The sequence below is a fragment of the Poecilia mexicana genome, unplaced genomic scaffold, assembly GCF_051168715.1.
Source record: "Poecilia mexicana isolate PSO_F unplaced genomic scaffold, ASM5116871v1 scaffold_21, whole genome shotgun sequence".
NCBI classification, from domain to species: domain Eukaryota; kingdom Metazoa; phylum Chordata; class Actinopteri; order Cyprinodontiformes; family Poeciliidae; genus Poecilia; species Poecilia mexicana.
This window is the reverse complement of record NW_028263390.1, coordinates 24,701,965-24,719,990: the sequence shown is the minus strand read 5'-3', so window position 1 is coordinate 24,719,990 and position 18,026 is coordinate 24,701,965. Positions and strand designations below refer to the sequence as shown.

At 40.2% G+C, this 18,026-nt stretch overlaps 1 protein-coding gene and 1 long non-coding RNA gene across 3 annotated transcripts in view; both read right to left on the bottom strand.

The window, feature by feature from the left end:
* Positions 1 to 18,026, bottom strand: part of nt5dc1 (5'-nucleotidase domain containing 1) — a 163,770-nt gene that overhangs the window by 99,025 nt on the left and 46,719 nt on the right. The gene's annotated exons all lie outside the window — the stretch shown is intronic.
* On the bottom strand, positions 5,838 to 7,413 carry LOC148153184 (uncharacterized). The gene is made up of 2 exons (XR_015761817.1): positions 6,627 to 7,413; positions 5,838 to 6,004 (listed from the first exon to the last, which is right to left on the bottom strand). It is a non-coding gene; the product is annotated as an uncharacterized LOC148153184 (long non-coding RNA).

Genomic DNA, 18,026 nt, shown 5'->3' with positions numbered 1-18,026 from the left:
TTAAGCAGGTTCGGTGTGAGAGTCACTACCAGGTGGAGCAGAAGCGAAGCTCCGTCTGTCAAATATTACTACCTGTAGCGTAGCAGCGGTTCAACAGGAGAGCAGAACCAGCGTCTTACATCGCAGCTCGAAGACTTAAATAATTTTGTGGGTTATTTGTTTAGCTTTCTGACCGTCATGCTAATCCGGGTGAGTGTTTGTAGCTGTGCGCTGCTTTACCTGCTGTCTGATCCTCCGTATGTCTTTTTTACTGCAGTGAGCCTCGATGTAGCCAAACTCCGTCAAGTATGGCTTTGTTTTTATGTCGTATTAGCTTCGTTGTGTTGATGCATTTTGACCTGCTTCAATTTTCCGCCGCAACACGCAAACTTCCCCATTCACTCAGTGCGTTATAGTTCCACATCGATTAGGATTTGTTGCTGCGCGTTTGCGCAGAGTGAAGAAAAGAGGAGACCAGCTGCACAGGCAGGCTGCGAAATGAGAAGCAGGTGATCGGTATCGGTAAAAGAGCCAATGATCGCCGATCACCGATCATGCACTTTTTCACGAAAATCGGCCCGATTATGATCGGTGACCGATCGATCGGCACACCTCTATTGTTTAATAATTGTTGGTGATTTTAACATTCATGTTGACAACCTGAAGACCGAGGGGCAAAAAAGCTGTTTAATATATTAGAGAGTTTTGGTTTAACACAGCATCTCAAACAAGCAACACACACTCATGGACACACACTGGACCTGGTTATCAGTGAGGGTGTGAATATTTCCAATGTCTCTGTAACTGATTGCGCCTGTTGGATCACTTCCTGTTATCTTTGAAAGTTCTTAATCCGTTAACCCACTTGGACAAAAAGCTACTATCACAAAACGTACTTTCACAGAAAACACAGCAGAAACATTTAATCAAATCTACTCTTCTTCCTCACCCTTAAGCTATCATGATGTAGATAAGTTGGTAGATGATTTTCAGTGCAAACTTTCAGATATCATTGATTTTATTGCCCCCATTAAAGTGAAGGTTGTGTCTGGTAGGAAGAAATCTCCATGGAGAAATGCACAAACTGTTCTGTCTGCAAGACAACTCTGCCGTAGGGCCGAACGGAAATGGCGTAAAACTCAACTTCACGTTTATTATGACATCTACAAAGAAAGACTACGTAACTATCACACAACACTAAAACATGCAAGGGAGGCTTTCTTTGCAGATGTCAAACAAAAACCTTAACAATGCTCGAGCTTTATTTGCTACTGTTGACAGGCTCACAAATCCTCCTGTGACGCTGCCACCTGAACTTCAATCTAATGCCTGCAACAAGTTCTCCAGTTACTTTTCAGAGAAAATTCAAAAGATCAGAGGATTAATCTGCACATCCACTCCAAAGCCAGTACCAATGCTGTGCCCAAACAAAACAAATGCAGGAAAAATGACCCAATTTCAACTACTTCAATATAAAACCCTAGAAGAAATTATAAGCCAATTGCTCCAGTTCCTGCTGTCTGGATGTCCTACCCACACATTTCTTTAAGAAAGTCCTGCCTGTTATTAATGATCTGATCCAAATAGTAACTCATCGCTGTCTTCAGGTGTTTTCCCCCAGGCTTTGAAAACAGCAGTTATCAAACCACTGATAAAAAAGAACAATCTGGACAAATCACTGCTGCAGAATTACAGGCCGACCTCTGACCTCCCATTCATCAGCAAAGTTATTGAAAAAGCAGTTTTTAAACAATTAAATAACTTCCTAACAATAATGAATCGCTTTGACTCCCTCCAGTCTGGTTTTCGTGTCCACCACAGCACGGAGACGGCCTAGTCAAAGTGTTCAATGGCATCCATATAAATACAGACTGTGGGAGAACCACAGTGCTGGTTCTGTTGGACCTCAGTGTCAACAGTTTTGACACTGTTGACCACGATATTTTACTGAATCGACTGGAGAGTTGGGTCGGACTCTACGGTCCAGTGCTCCACTGGTTTGAATCTTACATAAAGAACAGGGATTTCTTTGTTTCAATCGGAAACTTCTCATCAGAGAGGTCAAAGGTCACATGTGGGGTACCCCAAGGTTCAATCCTAGGACCCCTCTTATTCAATATTTATATGCTCCCACTGGCTCAGGTTATAGCAGGAAATAAGATTAGCTACCATAACTACGCGGATGATACACAGCTCTACATTATGGTGTCACCAGGTGACTCTGACCCCATCCAATCACTGAACAGATGCTTAGAACAGATAAATGTGTGGATGTGCCAAAACTTTCTCCAGCTGAACAGAAACAAAACTGAAGTTATCTTTGGACCTAAAGAGGAGCGAACTAGAATCAATGCTCAGCTTCAGTTATTACAACTAAAACCTAGTGATCAGCCCGAAACCTGGGAGTAATGATGGACTCTGACCTGAACCTTTCAGAGCCACATTAAGACAGTCACAAAGTCGGCCTTCTATCACCTGAAGAACATCTCCAGGATTAGAGGACTGATGTCTCAGCGAGATCTAGAGAAACTCATCCATGCGTTTATCTTTAGCCGCATTGATTACTGCAACAGCGTCTTCACAGGTCTGACTAACAAATCAATCCTCCAGCTGCAGCTGATCCAGAAGCTGCTGCTCGTGTTCTCACTAAAACCAGGAAGATGGAGCACATAGCACCAGTTTTAAAGTCCCTACACTGGCTCCCTGTAGCTCAGAGAATAGACTTTAAAATACTGTTAGTTTATAAATCACTGAATGGTTTAGCACCACAATACATTAGAGATCTGTTATTGCTGTACCAACCGTCTAGACCCCTCAGATCTTCTGGTTCTGGTTCTGCTCTGCATCCCCAGAACCAGAACCAAACGAGGAGAAGCAGCATTCAGTTTCTATGCACCACAAATTTGGAACAAACTTCCAGAAAACTGTAAAACAGCTGAAACACTGAGTGCCTTTAAATCTCAACTTAAAACCCACCTGTTTAGAGTTGCTTATGGCTAAATTAGGGTTAGAGTAGGGTTTTGATGTCTTCAATGTTTTTATCTTTTCTTTTTATCTATTTATTAATTTCTTTTTATTTCTAGGTAAATTATGATTTTTTTTGTAAAGACGTGCACAAAAATCTGTGTAGGACGGCGAATTCCTAGCGCAAAAATTCGTGTGATAGGTGAACGGAGCCTGGTGCTGCAAGGTTGGAGAACTTGTCCTGTTAGGCGACGGGGCCTGGATAATACCTGGTAATAATAAAAGATTATTTGTTTACATTTTAATAAAAAAAAGGGATGTCAAATATTTTTGATACCTTTCTTCATAATCAGTAATTTTTTTTGTCATTGTAGCAACAAACTGTGTTCAAGTCAAGCCTCTTGCTAAACCTTTCAGGAGTATCAATGACTTCACATCACTATAGACTATTGAGCATCATGTCTTCTGAAATTGATTTTCAGTAATAACTAGAGTTTTGATAGCTACTCTGGCAGAGAGAGATTGTGTGTGTGTGCATGCGTGTGTTTGTAATATCTTGTGGGGACCCTTTTCCTGACACACATTACGTTGTGATGACCGAAGCCTGGTCCCCACAAGGGGAAATGCAAATGTGTGTGTGTGTGTGTACTTGTTTAGCTATTCTATTTAGGACCATCTTTGTTTCTCAATTCCTTTTTGCTTACTCGTGCGTTTTTGACCATAAGTGCATATAGTTTGTTATTACCTGACTGTAGAACCATAACAAATAAAGGGAAGTAATGCATGGGATAACTTAAAATTAGATTAATTTAACAAAAATCATGGCTAACTGGATAGGAGAGGGAAAAGAGAAATACAAGAGAGTGCAAAAAGGAGCGAGAGAATAATGCATCATAAGCTGCCTCTCAAGTTTTTAAGGAGACACTGGCCAGACACCTCCATTTTCAATGGGCACAAATTAGGAGTTCTGAATCAGAGATGTTTGAAGAGAGACTCAAATGTTAGACACCGACCCTCCTCATTTGCATAATGACGCAGAAATGTATAAGGAAAAGAAAAATTAGAGGAGACGAGGAAATGTAAAAACAACTAACACTCATAAGGAAAAGACAAGACATCTAAACATTTCTTGATGAAAATGCATGAGTAAGGAAAAGACACACACACACATATGTGTGTTGCTCCTTTTCCCCCCCTAATTGCCTATATGCCACGAGTAGTGGTGACGTACTTCCGTTTAAATTTTCGCCACATTGATTGTTTCTGGTCCGCTTGCTCCTATTATTTTTAACCATAACTGCAAGATCTGTACCATGAACAAGACGCAAAAGTTAAAGTAAATGCGAGCTACTGGTACAACAACTGAGTTTTGTTGTGCGTTGGACACAACGCACTGAGTGTGCCGTTGTGTCCAATAATTAGCCGGTACCATCCAGTGCTTAGTTTTTTTCCCCTTTTCCCTGCTGATATCACCGTAGCCAAAACTTAGCCACTAAAGCTAACACACGGTTTGTAGCTGCCTGCTATTTCAAAGCTTGAGGATATTGAAGATCCAGCGTCAAAAATGGGAAGACGGAGGTACGTGCTTCATTCAGTGGAATAATTTGTTGGAAGAAAAAATATGCGGGAGGAAATTCACTGCTACAGTAACAAGCTGAGAACAGAGGCAGCGATTTGGCACAAGGTAAGTCAACTGCCCCTTTTCCACCGGCTCTACTTCAACAACTCGGCTCGGCTCTGTTTCGGAGTGACCGCGTTTCCACCGGCCCACTTGGCTCTGTTGCAGGGTGCCGCCTGCTGGTGGCGGGGGGGTGTAGCGCCCCGCCACCAGGAGCTACGTGCTGTGCTTCGTTACATGCGACCTAAGGCGAGTTGTTGTTTTTCTGATACAAAAGAAGAAGAGAGAGCTGAGCTATTTTTATAGCCTGATTGCGATTTTTCTGAGACTAAAAGAAAATGTGACAGTGGGAGGAAAGCAGCGATGTGGTGAGGAGGAGCTGATCTCCGCCTTGCAGCGGGAGGAAAGCAGGTGGCTCAGACGGTGCAGGTGAGCTAACGGTGATTTTTGTATTAAACTACTATAAAACTTGTAATAGTGCCGAATATACATGAGCTAATGTTAGTCAGGGTGTTGCAAATAACTTACAAATATCAGAATTAATTCATAATATATTTCAATGTGTTTTCATGTTGGTAAACTGCCGCTGCAGACCATCGTGGTTCTTCCTGCTCCTCTGAGTTGTAGGACGTCTCATCAGTGTCCGTCTTCCTGACTGCTGGTCGGTGTTTACCTTCAGGATGTCCAGAGACCTTCACCTTTCTGGAGCAGGAATCACATGAGCTCAATATGCTGATGAAACATTTCTGATTTAAAAAAATGTGTCTGTTGTTTTTAACTTCTCAATACATTATGATTCACCTGATTCACATCAATAAAGCTTTATTCCTTCCAATCTGACTGGTTCTAGTTCCATGTTTTCACATTTTGGACACTAAGAATTTAAAGTTTAAACTCAGTCTTATTTCACTAATTAAGGTTACAGGTTTTGGACACATTTTCTCCCTTTCTTACATTGAAGATTCTGCAGGAAGACAGATAAACAGTGAGTGGATAGAAGGATGATGTATAAACTAGAAACTAACATGATTTGGGTTCTTGTTAATAGAAACTCTGATAATAATGTCAAAATGTTTGGTTTGCTGAATAACGTATTCAGTTTCGGATGGCTTCATTGGTAATCTACAATGTTAAGTTCAATGAAATATTTATGTAATATAATGTTATTTTCACTCTGGCTAAAGCTCCTCACATTTTGGGAGGATTGTATTTGGACCTTGATGCCATATAAACTACAGTATATACAATAATGTGTGGAGTGAGCAGAAATAGAGACTTTGTTCACTGAGACACAACAACTTTTATTTTTCTGTTTGTCTCAATTCTCCATGGAGCTCTGCCATATCTGCTGGTAGCTGCTTCCTCCTGAAGGAGATCCTGTTGTTCTGATGGTTCTCCTCATCGTTCTCCATCATGTCAGCCATGTTGTTCTCCTTCTGCTCCCTGGGAAAAGTAATCAGATGTTATAGCTTATAGCACATAGATGTAGATAAGTAACAGTTACTAATGTGAAAGTCACACATAAGGAATTATTTAAAACAGACATGTTACTTTATACATACATGCAAACTCTTTTTTTTTACCATCCAACCATACAGAATTATAAATAACTGGAATAGTGTAAATTAAAGACAAAATGTAATTACTTGTAAGTTTTAGACCTATGCATGCATACAGCCATGGATAAAATACCACCATCGTTTTCTTGCTCATTCTGCAATTACTAATTCATAATTTGATTAGAGAACTGATATCTAGCCATTTTACAATAATAGGATGTAATAAAATATGTTTTATTATCTCACAACGGGGGAAACTCAGATGCAACAGCAAAATGAGAAACAATCGAAGCACGTAGATTCACGCAAAGATAAGAAACAAGCGAAGGTAAAATGCTGTACAATACTGAGTTATTTAGAACTGTAATGTGTCTTCAGAAAATGCTCATGTTGTGTTTGAGCAATAAAAATACAGCAGACTTTGTGTTTTAAATGTCTTCCATGACTGTATGTATGCAACCTTAAATGTAGTACAAACCAGACAGATCTATCTACAAACTGCTCACCTGGCTGGAGAGCAGCAGCGGCGTCAGCTGCGTCTGGTCGGTGTTCACCGTGAGGCTCCATCGCTCCGAAGCGGCTAACGAGGCTTTACATTCGCTCCACTACTGACAAAAACGACTCATTCCTCACGGCTCCATCGAGCTGCCGCTGAATATTGAAATCCGAAGCAAAGAAAAAAGCCGGCATCTTTTTTTAGTTAACGACTTGTTTGTATCTTCCATCACTTCCGTGTTGCAGCGAGTTTCAGACGTTGCGCCTTCATTTTTCTTCTCTCTCCGCTGCTCCGTCTTGTCCACGCCCTCAGCCAATCAGTGAACAGCAGCGAAGCTTGCGTCACCTACCAAACCAGGGCCGGCCCGGCTGGCACTGCTCTGAAGCAGGACCCTAAAAAGCAGGGCCAGCCCCGTTGAAAAGGGCTGGTGGGAACGCATTTAAAGCGAGCCGAGCCGAGCCGGCCGAGTAGAGCCGGTGGAAAAGGGGCATAAATATCATATCATCCCGGTCTGAACAAACGGGTGGCGGAGCACATCGTAGCGGTACATGGCTGGTAGATGAGTTTCCGAGTGTGACAAACAAAGGTGCCGTAAATATCCCGTATTGCTCCCCCCGTTCTTACTTTCGTCCCCTGGTCTACCGGTTCTCGGTCTTACGTTCATATGTCCCCTGGTCTATTTCCTCCCCTCAACCCCCATCTTATGTTTGTTAGTTCGCCTAGAAGCATCTATAGCAGGGGAGCCCAAGTCGGTCCTCGAGGGTCGGCATCCTGCATGTTTTAGTTCTCTCCCTGGTTTAACGCACCTGGATCAAATGATGGCTGTTAGAAGACCTAAGAGGAACATTGACATGCTGAAAAGATTGTTACTACCACCAGGGAGAGAACTAAAACATGCAGGATGCCGACCCTCGAGGACCGACTTTGAGCACCCCTGATCTATAGAGTCAGTTTTTATGAGCACACAAACCCATTATTCTTAAAAGCTAGAATTCTTAAATTTGAAGATCTGGTGGAATTTAAAATTGCTCAAATTATGTTTGAGGCATCAAATAAACTGCTACCTGACCAAATACATAACATGTTTCTTGAAAGAGAGGGGGGATATAACTTAAGGTGTTACTCAAACTTAAGGATTCGTAGTATATGCACAACAAGAAAGAGCTTTTATATTTCAACTCATGGTGTAAAATTTTAAATTTTACTTATAAATTAAAATTATAAGTTAAATGAGTTAAAACAAAGTCAAAATTTGATACAATTTAAAGGGAAATATAAGGACGTCATTTTCACAAGATATAGAAATATGGGTGAGAGTTAGCACAAATATATATATATATATATATATATATATATATATATATACACGCGCACACACACACGCAATTTATATATGTATATAAATTGAGCCTTGAATGCGCAACCTCTCACTAACTGCTCTGGCTGCCGTTCGATGAGAGCATGTTCCTCCTGAGTGTACATCGCCAATAAAATGGTTAAAAGACTTTTAATATATGAACCGATTTTCTATAATTTAGCTTATATATTATATAATGTACTGATCTGTCGTGGTGAAGAGAGAGCTGAGCCAAAATCGAAGATCTCAGTTTACCGGTCGATCTACGTTCCTACCCTCATCTATGGTCATGAGCTTTGTGTCATGACTGAAAGAACGAGATCATGGATACAAGCGGCCGAAATGGGTTTTCTCCATAGGGTGGCTGGGCTCTTCCTTAGAGACAGGGTGAGAAGCTCAGTCATCTGGGAGGGACTCAGAGTAGAGCTGCTGCTCCTTCATGTCGAGAGGAGCCAGTTGAGGTGGCTCGGGCATCTGGTCAGGATGCCTCCTGGACACCTCCCTGGTGAGGTGTTCCGGGCACGTCCCACCGGGAGGAGGCCCCGGGGAAGACCAAGGACACGCTGGAGGGACTATGTCTCTCGGCTGGCCTGGGAACACCTTGGGGTTCCCCTGGAGGAGCTGGAAGAAGTGGCTGGGGAGAGGGAAGTCTGGGCCTCCCTTCTGAAGCTGCTGCCTCCGTGACCCGACCCCTGATAAGCGGAAGAAAATGGATGGATGGATGGATGGATTGATTATATAATGTACAGTGTTTTTTGTCACCAAATGTGTCTGTGTAACGTGATTCGTGTGCTGAGGAGCGAACATAAATGGCAGAGAACAGATTCTAGGTGAGGCAGGCAGTTTTCTTGCCTTATGGCAGGGGGCGCTCATGATCCCAGACATGGGTCTGGTGACTCCATGACTGCAGAGTAAGAGACAGTGAACTAGGATACAGTAAATAGGTCAAATGCAGTGATACATTTATTGTTTTCTCCTCTCTTTCGATGTCAACATGGATGACTACATTTCTTCATTTATGCAGTTTTCTAAAGTGGATTTTCAATTGAAGCAGGAAATAATACTAAAGAACACCGGAGCTGAAAGGCTTGCTTCAACACAGGGTACCCGCTCTTTTCAAATGAAGCGGTATACAAGACTGGTTTTGAGAATGTCCTGCTAGAAATGGCCTTTTCTGCTTTCCTTGCCTTCTTTTCTTGAGTTGTGACACTGGGTGGACTCAGATGGGATTTTGTGTCTTAAAGAATTTGCAAAAAAGCCTCACTAAACATGAATGGTTGACCACTCATATTCAAAGCCAGATTGCAGTTCTAAAAATGTTTGTGATGTCAAGGATAGACTTGGCTTTGGATGAATGGATATTTTTGTGCAGAATAACTTCATTTATAAGCAAAGGTAAGACAGCAATAAAATTTGCCGTCACGTTTATTACTGTTTTCACGTAATAAACGTGAAATCAGCCATGAATGAACGTGTTTGTAAAGTTGTGCAACTAAACGCCATTATAATTATTAATATTAAAATAAGTGTCACAAATCTGTGCAGCAGCCATCTGAATTGTGGAGCCGCAGGAGGAGCGCTGTGTGCTGCGCTCTGACACCAAACGCAGGGCCGGAACACAGAACCTAGAAGCTGGGGGAATGGTGGTTGGCGGGCGGGTTTAAAATCCTTAGAGTTTTCCAGACAATAGTGGAGCACACAAAAACACACACAAATTACTAACGTCTTTTTTGTACTGTTGTAACCATTAAAAAAAATTCCTCTTCAGTTCAACCTAATAAAATAACTTGCAATTAAGTATTAGCAAAGCTCAATGTAATTTTCACAGGTGGCAGAGCGTTGTTGTTAGCAGCTGCTGAAAGTAACTAAAAAAGTTACTTTAATGTAACTTAGTTACTTTCCAAATCAAGTAGTCAGTAATTTAACTAAGTTACTTTTTCAAGGAGTAGTCAGTAATCCGATTAAAGTTACTTTTTCAAAGTAACTATCACTGATGACATGTAAAAGAACAGTCTTTTTGCCCTCCAGTGTTGTGCACATGCGTGAAATTTCTGTATGTAAACAATATGTTATGATTCTGCCTGCTCTGTTTCCCTCCTCAGCTCTCACTGCTGCAATCAAGCTCATACCATCCACCTGTTCAACAGTTATATTCAGCCTCAGACAGGCAGACAGTGCCAGGCATTCTGATCCACACTCCATTCCAGTAGGTGGCGGTAATGCACACCTTTAAGTTTCTTGCCAACCGCCATTAAACAAGAAGAAGAAGACAGTGCCAGATTTTTGAAAGCCCTTTGGTGTGAGTAGATATCCAGCATTACCTCTTTTGCCTGACCACGATCTTGACCACGTTTTTGCCTTTGGATTTCCCTGCCTTGTCTAGCCCACATCGGACACTCTAGTGGTTTCTGTTTCCTGGACACGACCCTGTTTCGGCCTCTCGACTTCTGCCTTCTGCCTTGTCCTCGGATTTGTCTGCTAAGATTGGCTTCACGTGGGGGTCAGACTCCAGCCTGACCCCCAGATAAGTTTATCTGCCTCTCTGGTTCTGACCTTGCCTTGGCTTGTCGACATCCGAGCTCAGTTTTCTCCTGAGTTTTTTTTCCCCCTGCAATCAAAACCCCTGGAGGCGAGTTGTCATCACAGCTTCCCTGAGGAACCAAGGACCTACCTCAGCTTCCTACAACTTTCTGAGATGGTTAGTGGCTTTCAGCATTTGACACCAAGTTACTAGCCACTAACCTGTTTCTCCATTCTCAGTGGTTCCTGGTCTGGCTGCTGGTCGTCCCATACCCCCATTCTCAATAAACCATTCATTGCTTCCATTTGTGTGCTGGCTGAAATTTTGGGTCTTGTGTTGTGAGCGTTGCACAATAACATGCAAGGTGTCTATATTTGTGAATCTGATTCTGATTAAGTCAGTGCCTCACCAGCTATGAACCCCACCGTACATCACTGCACTACAGGTTTTTTAATTAAGTGTCTTTGTTGCAGGTGAAATTATATATTTTCAAATTCCAAGAAAATGCCACAGATCCACAAACTCTCCCCCATGTCCAGCAGTTCCATGCTGCCAAAGCCTCACACATGTCATCCACTTTCACCATCTTATCAACTCTGAGGATCCATCAGGAGCTCTGAGTTCACCTGTGGCAGTTTAATCCACCCAGTAGCTCCAGTAGCAGACTCCCTTCAACTGGAAACTCCTATCAGATAAATTTAGCCATCATGTCTACATTGTTTTCTTTGGCCTCTGGGTAATAAATGCTTAGTTATTTTACGTTACTGTTTGTACTGTTAAATAGATAAATTATCATGCACAGAAGCAAAAAACTAGAATATCGCCAACTAGAACTTAGTGTAGCTCATTGATATATTAATGCAGTACCCCTGTAGCCTAATGTAAAAACATTTTGCTAGACAATGTGAAACATTGAGAAGTTTTAATTATCAAATGTTATCAGACATGTTTTGAAGCCAAAAAACTTCAGTAATATACAGGACCAATCAGGAGAATCAACACATTTAAAGTTAATGATCACCATCACACAAATACAAACATTCTAGCATAAATGTTTGGCTGTTGAACTTTCAAGGTCGCTATCAAGCTAATTTTCAATTAGCACCTCCACAAATCTTTCTGATAAACATTACCAAGACACATGAAAACAAACCTTTATCTTGACTTTTTCTCTACCTCTTTCTTTTCTCTCTCCCTGAAGGATAGGTCCTTTTTTGCTGCACTATTTTGCTAACTTGACTTCGACGGGTGATTTGGAGGTTTGGATGTGCTCTGCACAGCAGCTCATATTGTATATATTAGCAGCTTGTTATCAGTAGCCTCAACTGCCTCAAGTCATAGAAGGCAGTGAAACATTTGTCTGATAGGACAATTCCCATGAGAAATTGAACCATTTCAAATAAACAAGGTTAAACAGTTCATGGTCTAATACTTTTTATAGGGAGGAAAGGGAACCATTTTCCTGGGAACTGATGAAGACAAATATTTTTTTCATAATCAGCAAAAAGGTTGGTCAAAGTTGTTCTGGTCTGATCAGAAGTCATATCTCATGTCACATTGGAGTTGACTGGAGTAAGCAGGGATCAGAACCACAGTCAATGGAAACATGACAAAAAAAAGGTTTCCAGACAAGTACTTAAAACAAACATGTTAGACTGAGATTTTTTGATAGTTTTTAGTTCCAGTTCATCAAAATACCTGATCACCAAGAGATATAAACTGATGTATGAAGGTTACTTACATACATACATACAAGTATGAACTGAAGAGAGACAAGATGGGAGTGTGTGGGTGCATTACTAAGTGAAAAGAAAAATGAAATGTGACCACCATTAACATTTTTGTAACCAATTAACACATTTCTTGTTAAGTCATTTTGTTTTTTGATATGTTTTTAAATAACTGTTCAGATATCCAACTAAAAAAAATCACACAAACAATTTAAAATGCCCCAATGACAAGATAAATAGAAACTAATTTTTTCACTTCCCAGTTATGTACTGCTTTGTGCTACTTTGATATAAAACCCGAATAAAACAGACAGCTTTACTTTATTTTAGCCCCCGGACTGAAATCATGTCTGAAATATGTTGATCAGGTACCAGCAATATGCAAAAAATAGTTGCAACCCAAGTTAATCTTGAAAGAGATGCAACTGTGCCCGTTGCTGTTTTCCAACATTTTGATCAAAATCAAAAGAACAGTTAATTAGATTTGCATTGTTTGTTTGTGACTGTACAGAATGTCCTTTAACTGTTATTGTTGTGGCCAAAGCACGTTTAGCTGATTTGAAAAGAGATCACAGGCCAGATCAAAGCAAAGCCAGTGATGCAACGTCATTTAGAAAGCCAGTCATAACAGTGTACATCTCCACCCTAATCACTGACGTCTTCCTGCACAACCAATGTATACATCAGCAAAGCTGTGCCAGAGAAACAAAACCGACAAAAACAGCTAACAGATCATTTTATAGATGGAAACACGCTGCCATCGACCCCAGCAGAGATAAACTGACTTGTATATGTCACACATGGACTCATGGTGTTTACATCAGGCTCTGTCCTTAGAGACAGAGACATGAGGAGGGCAGGGCTTTCCTGAACGCACCTATACAAACAAACATACATCTAACTGCACGTCTTCCATTTTAATCAGCTAATGTTCCCAGGAATGAGCTGGTATTTACATGCATCAACAGTTTGATTTGACCATTGTGTGAGCATGATATTCATGTGAATTGTTGAGACCAATACTTACTTTGCAATAAGTAATCCAACACTATGAACCTATCCAGATTACAACCGCAAACATTTTAAATGTAATTCTTCAGGATGCCATGTAACAGATCAACACAAAGTGAAGCATAAATCTGAAGAGGAAATCAAATTATGAATAAGTCTGAAAAATGTGCCATGCATTTGTTCTCAGCCCCTTTATTTGGGTTCCCCTTAATAAGATACAATATAACTAACTGCTTTCAGAAGTCACCTTATTATAAAAACACAGTCCATCTGTTTTATTCAATCTCTGTATAAATACAGTAGCTCTATGAACAGGTTTGTTGTGTAGATGTTTAAAGCAGGTTTGGATTTAAAAACTATGCCAAATGACTGATGATTCCAAACTGAGCCTGCAGGATTGCTTTGACAGAGTGGACTGGGACGTGTTTATTAGCAGCTATGTGACTTTCTGTGTGTGATTAAAAAAAAACTGTGAAAATATTTCCTGAAAATAAAACCCTAGATGTCAAAATCATTAAAAAATCTGTTGAACAAAAAGAGAAAAGCATTACGTGAAGGAAACCTCAATGAGGTAAATTTGGTTAGAAGGGAAACTAAGCTTAGTATTAGGTCATAAAATGCCCTTAGAGTAATACATACAAGTAATAAGATCCTAGCAGATCCTACAACTGTTCAATAAACAAATCATACGGAAAACTAATGCTATTCTTGCTGACGGCTCTAACCCTTTACATGCCGAGTTCCAGTACCTGCCTTCTGTTCTGGCCTCCGGCTGTGACTTCTTAGTATGAAAAGTAACAGGTACAAGCACTCTGTTGTCCCTGAGCCACATAAAGACAGTTACAAAGTCGGCCTTCTATCATCTCAAGAATATTTTCAGAATTAGAGGATTAATGTCTCAGCAAGTTCTAGAGAAACTCATTCGTGTGTTTATCTTTAGTCACATTGATTACTGCAACAGCGTCTTCACAGGTCTGCCTAAAAAAAAAAATCAATCCTCCAGCTACAGCTGATCCAGAAAGCTGCTGATTGTGTTCTCACTAAAACCAGGAAGATAGAGCACATTAACCAAGTTCTAAAGTCCCAACACCAGCTCCATGTAGCTCAGCAAATAGACTAAAATACTGCTGTTAGTTTTAAATCACCACCAAAACACATTAAAGATCTGCTGTTGTTTGGTCAACCTTGCAGATCTCTCAGGTCTTCTGGATCTGTTATGTTCTGCATCCCTAGAACCAAACAATGAGAAGCAACATTCAGCTTTTGTTTTAGTGCAATTCTGGAACAAACTTCCAGAAAACTGCAAAAAACAGCTGAAGCACTGAGTTGCTTTAATTCAAAGTTTCTCAGTTATTGTCTGTCAATGTCTCCCAAGGGATCATACATTTTTTTCATGCCCCCTAACCCTTCGCAAATTTAATTATTATTGCAAATCTGATAATATTTCATAATTTATTTGTACAAACCACTGGCTCCACCATTCTACAACCTGATTATCAAATGAGCTAAAATGAACGGTTGCAGCTCCTTTTATTATTTCAAATTTCAAAACAATTTCCAAGTTTGGTTTATTAACCAACCTAAGTTTGATTGATTGGTTAATAAATCAATCCATCAAAAGAGAATCTCTTTTGAGAATATATGTGATTATCAAAAGACAAAATGTGGGATGAGCATTTTTAAAGCAAGACAATAACACTTTTTAAATCGTAAACATTGGGATTCGTTTCTTCTGCTTGTTTTTCCAAAAGGTTTGTAGTTTTTTTATTTTTTTATTTTTTTATTTTTTTACAAATTTTGTGCAAAATTTGCAACAATATTATTTATAATTCACACTTTGAATTCACAGTAAATAGACGTTGTCTGTTCTGGCCTTTTTCTTCAAACTACACTTATGATGGAGTAGGGCCAGACTGTAAATCTATACCCTAATTCGGATGTATAAAGCACATGGCTGCACATCTTTCCTTTATAAATCCAAAATAGAGCACAGCTGCTGGTCCGCCTGTCGCCACCCAAATACATATGTAAATTAGTATAAATACCCGGAAGTCTGCCACCCCGTGGGGCAATAATCATGGCAACGTCCTTGTTTGTAGCAGTATAAGTATTTATAATAATTATAATTATATATATTATTCAAAATGTGCTTTCAGGGAACATAAGGTCACCTCACAAAAATAAAAATATATTTTAAAGAAAGAAAAACAATCCAAATTTAAAAAATGTAAAATAAAGAGATTGTGCAAATGCCTGTTTGAACAGTAGTGTGTTCAGCCGGGATTTAAACACAGAGAGTCCTTTGAGTGGGAATGTGGACGTTTATTCTAAATAGTGGAATCATGTGCATATTGTACATTTACAGAATAAAGATACTTTATGTCCATAAAGCGCATTCACAAAGCGGGCGGCTCTACTGAAGGATGACTGCAGCTGGACCGGTACCGGTACCACCCGGCTCTTTAAGTTTTGCTCAGAGCTCCAGGATGATCAGTCCAGGCAATCTAAACGATAATAAACCTTTATCAATATTTCCCAACAGATCAATATGACCTCTGATTAGTCGCTCCCTCTGAATCCTTCCATTGGTGATGTTCTCCATCAGAGCCAAATAGCTCCATAATACGCGGCTCACCTTTATGGAGCTACTGATATACATGTGATTACACACACCTGGATCACCTTAAAAATAATCAAACTTGTTTGGAGTTAATCTGCTGATCCAACCCTGTTTCTTTAGTGAGAATGAAATTACCCCATAGATGCGTTTCATGAGCTTCGGCGCACAGACCAGTTACATCTTTATGTACTAAATAGAGGGACAGAACAATGAGAGGTTTTTTTTTTTTTACATTATTTCCTCAGTTTTATGAGACAAACTGAGGAAATGTATTTTTTACATTCTAGTGAAGTTTTCGCATCCTTTTATTTTTGTTTTCTTTATTTTGTCTGAGGATAAATGCAGTCCAGTTTCATTGTTTACTTTAAACAATAAAATATACAAAATCATGAAAAAACCATCGGGTTTGATGCTTCCTGGTCTAAATAACTGAATGTAGTCAGATTTTATTGTATTTAGGTGAGTTTTGTCTAGGGGTGTAGTGATACAATAATCTCACAGTATGATATGATACACGATATTCTGGTCACGGTACGATATATATTACAATATTCGGTGATCGATATGCTTTGATACACCTTTATAAGGATAGATTTTAGAGGGACAGAGTGATTTTGGTGATGTTTTGTGTTCCATAGACTTGGATTTAATCAGTTTTCAGTCAGATTTAATTAACTGAAAGCTGATTAAAAGCATCAACTACACAATACCTGGCTCTGATTGGGTAAAAATAAAGTCTTCTGGACTATGGGAAAAAGGCTTTTCTACCTTGGCTCCTGGAGTTAGCCTTGGCTGTAAGCTGTTTACTACAAGCTGCTAGGGGAGTGGCTCTGCCTCACCCTGTAGTGATCGAGTCCTGCCAGCTGTCATTCCCCTGCTTGGATCTCTGAGGGTGCGTTCACACTGCAGCCTTAAGTGACTCAATTCCGATTTTTTTGATGTAATGCGACCTGTATCTGATCTTTTCATGGCAGTGTGAACAGCACAGGTCGGATTCTTTTTTGAATGTGACCCATATCCGATACGTACTGTATCTGATTCTAATGCGACCTAATGTCCAGGTCGCCTTCATCCGAACTGAACGTCACTGTTTCTCAACAAATCTCACTATTCTGCGTCCTGATAAGCGTAAGTGGGAAGAAAAACAACAACCATGATGGACTATAATGAAGATTGCTCCAGCTTGACAACAACTTCAAATATGTAAGCTAAGCTCCACCGTTAGCCTCCATGTTCACTTCCGCAAACACTGAGCACTTCTTCTTTTTATGGCGGTTGGCAGAACACTGAGAATGTTGACGCTATTGCGCCCTCTACTGCGCATGCGGGACACTTCAGGTCGTTTGCCCGTTCACACTGCAGAACGCATACAGGTCGCATTTACTGGCAGTGTGAACGGCCCGGCAAAAAAATCGGAATTGCCAAAAAATCAGAATTGAGTCACTTCAGGCTGCAGTGTGAACGCACCCTGAGTAGCTGCCTGTCAGACTGCCAGGATCTCATCGTTCTCTCAGTTTCTGATACTGTTTATCAGTTACCAATATGAATGATCGATCAGCCATCATCATCATGGAAATCCTCACTGCGCTCAGACTCCGGCTACGGATTTCCCCTCTCCGTCTTCCAGCTCAATAAAGAGCGCCGCTGCCTGGTGCGTGTTGATTCTTCAGGTAATCCTTTATATACAGAACAGAAAGCACTAAGCTAAAAACAAATTATGAAGTGGATGCCACCAGTCGCTCCAATATCCAAACTTTGCATTAATTTCGCGATCTCACTGCTTTTGCCGCTACTCCGTTCCACTTCTTTCACCGTAACTTGAGCAACTTTACTTCGTTTCTTAGCAACAAAATACAGCACATCGTTATCTGTTGAAGATTTGAGATTTCCAAAACAAATTAATCTAATGTTGCGTTTCATTTTTTTTATTATTTTTTTTTACGTTTGGAAGCTCATTCCTTGTCACATAATATATAACGGAAAAGCCAGTTTTTGACATTTCTCTGACATTCGGAAAAATATGGTTTACTTATTTTAGCATAACTCCAGTTTTACTTTAGGGTTAGGGTTGGAAAAAGAGGATTCACCTGTTTTGCTTTTGCACATAGGTTTGTGGTGCATTTCTGTCCTAAAGAAAAAATATAAAACTTCAGACATTTCAAAAATGAGAT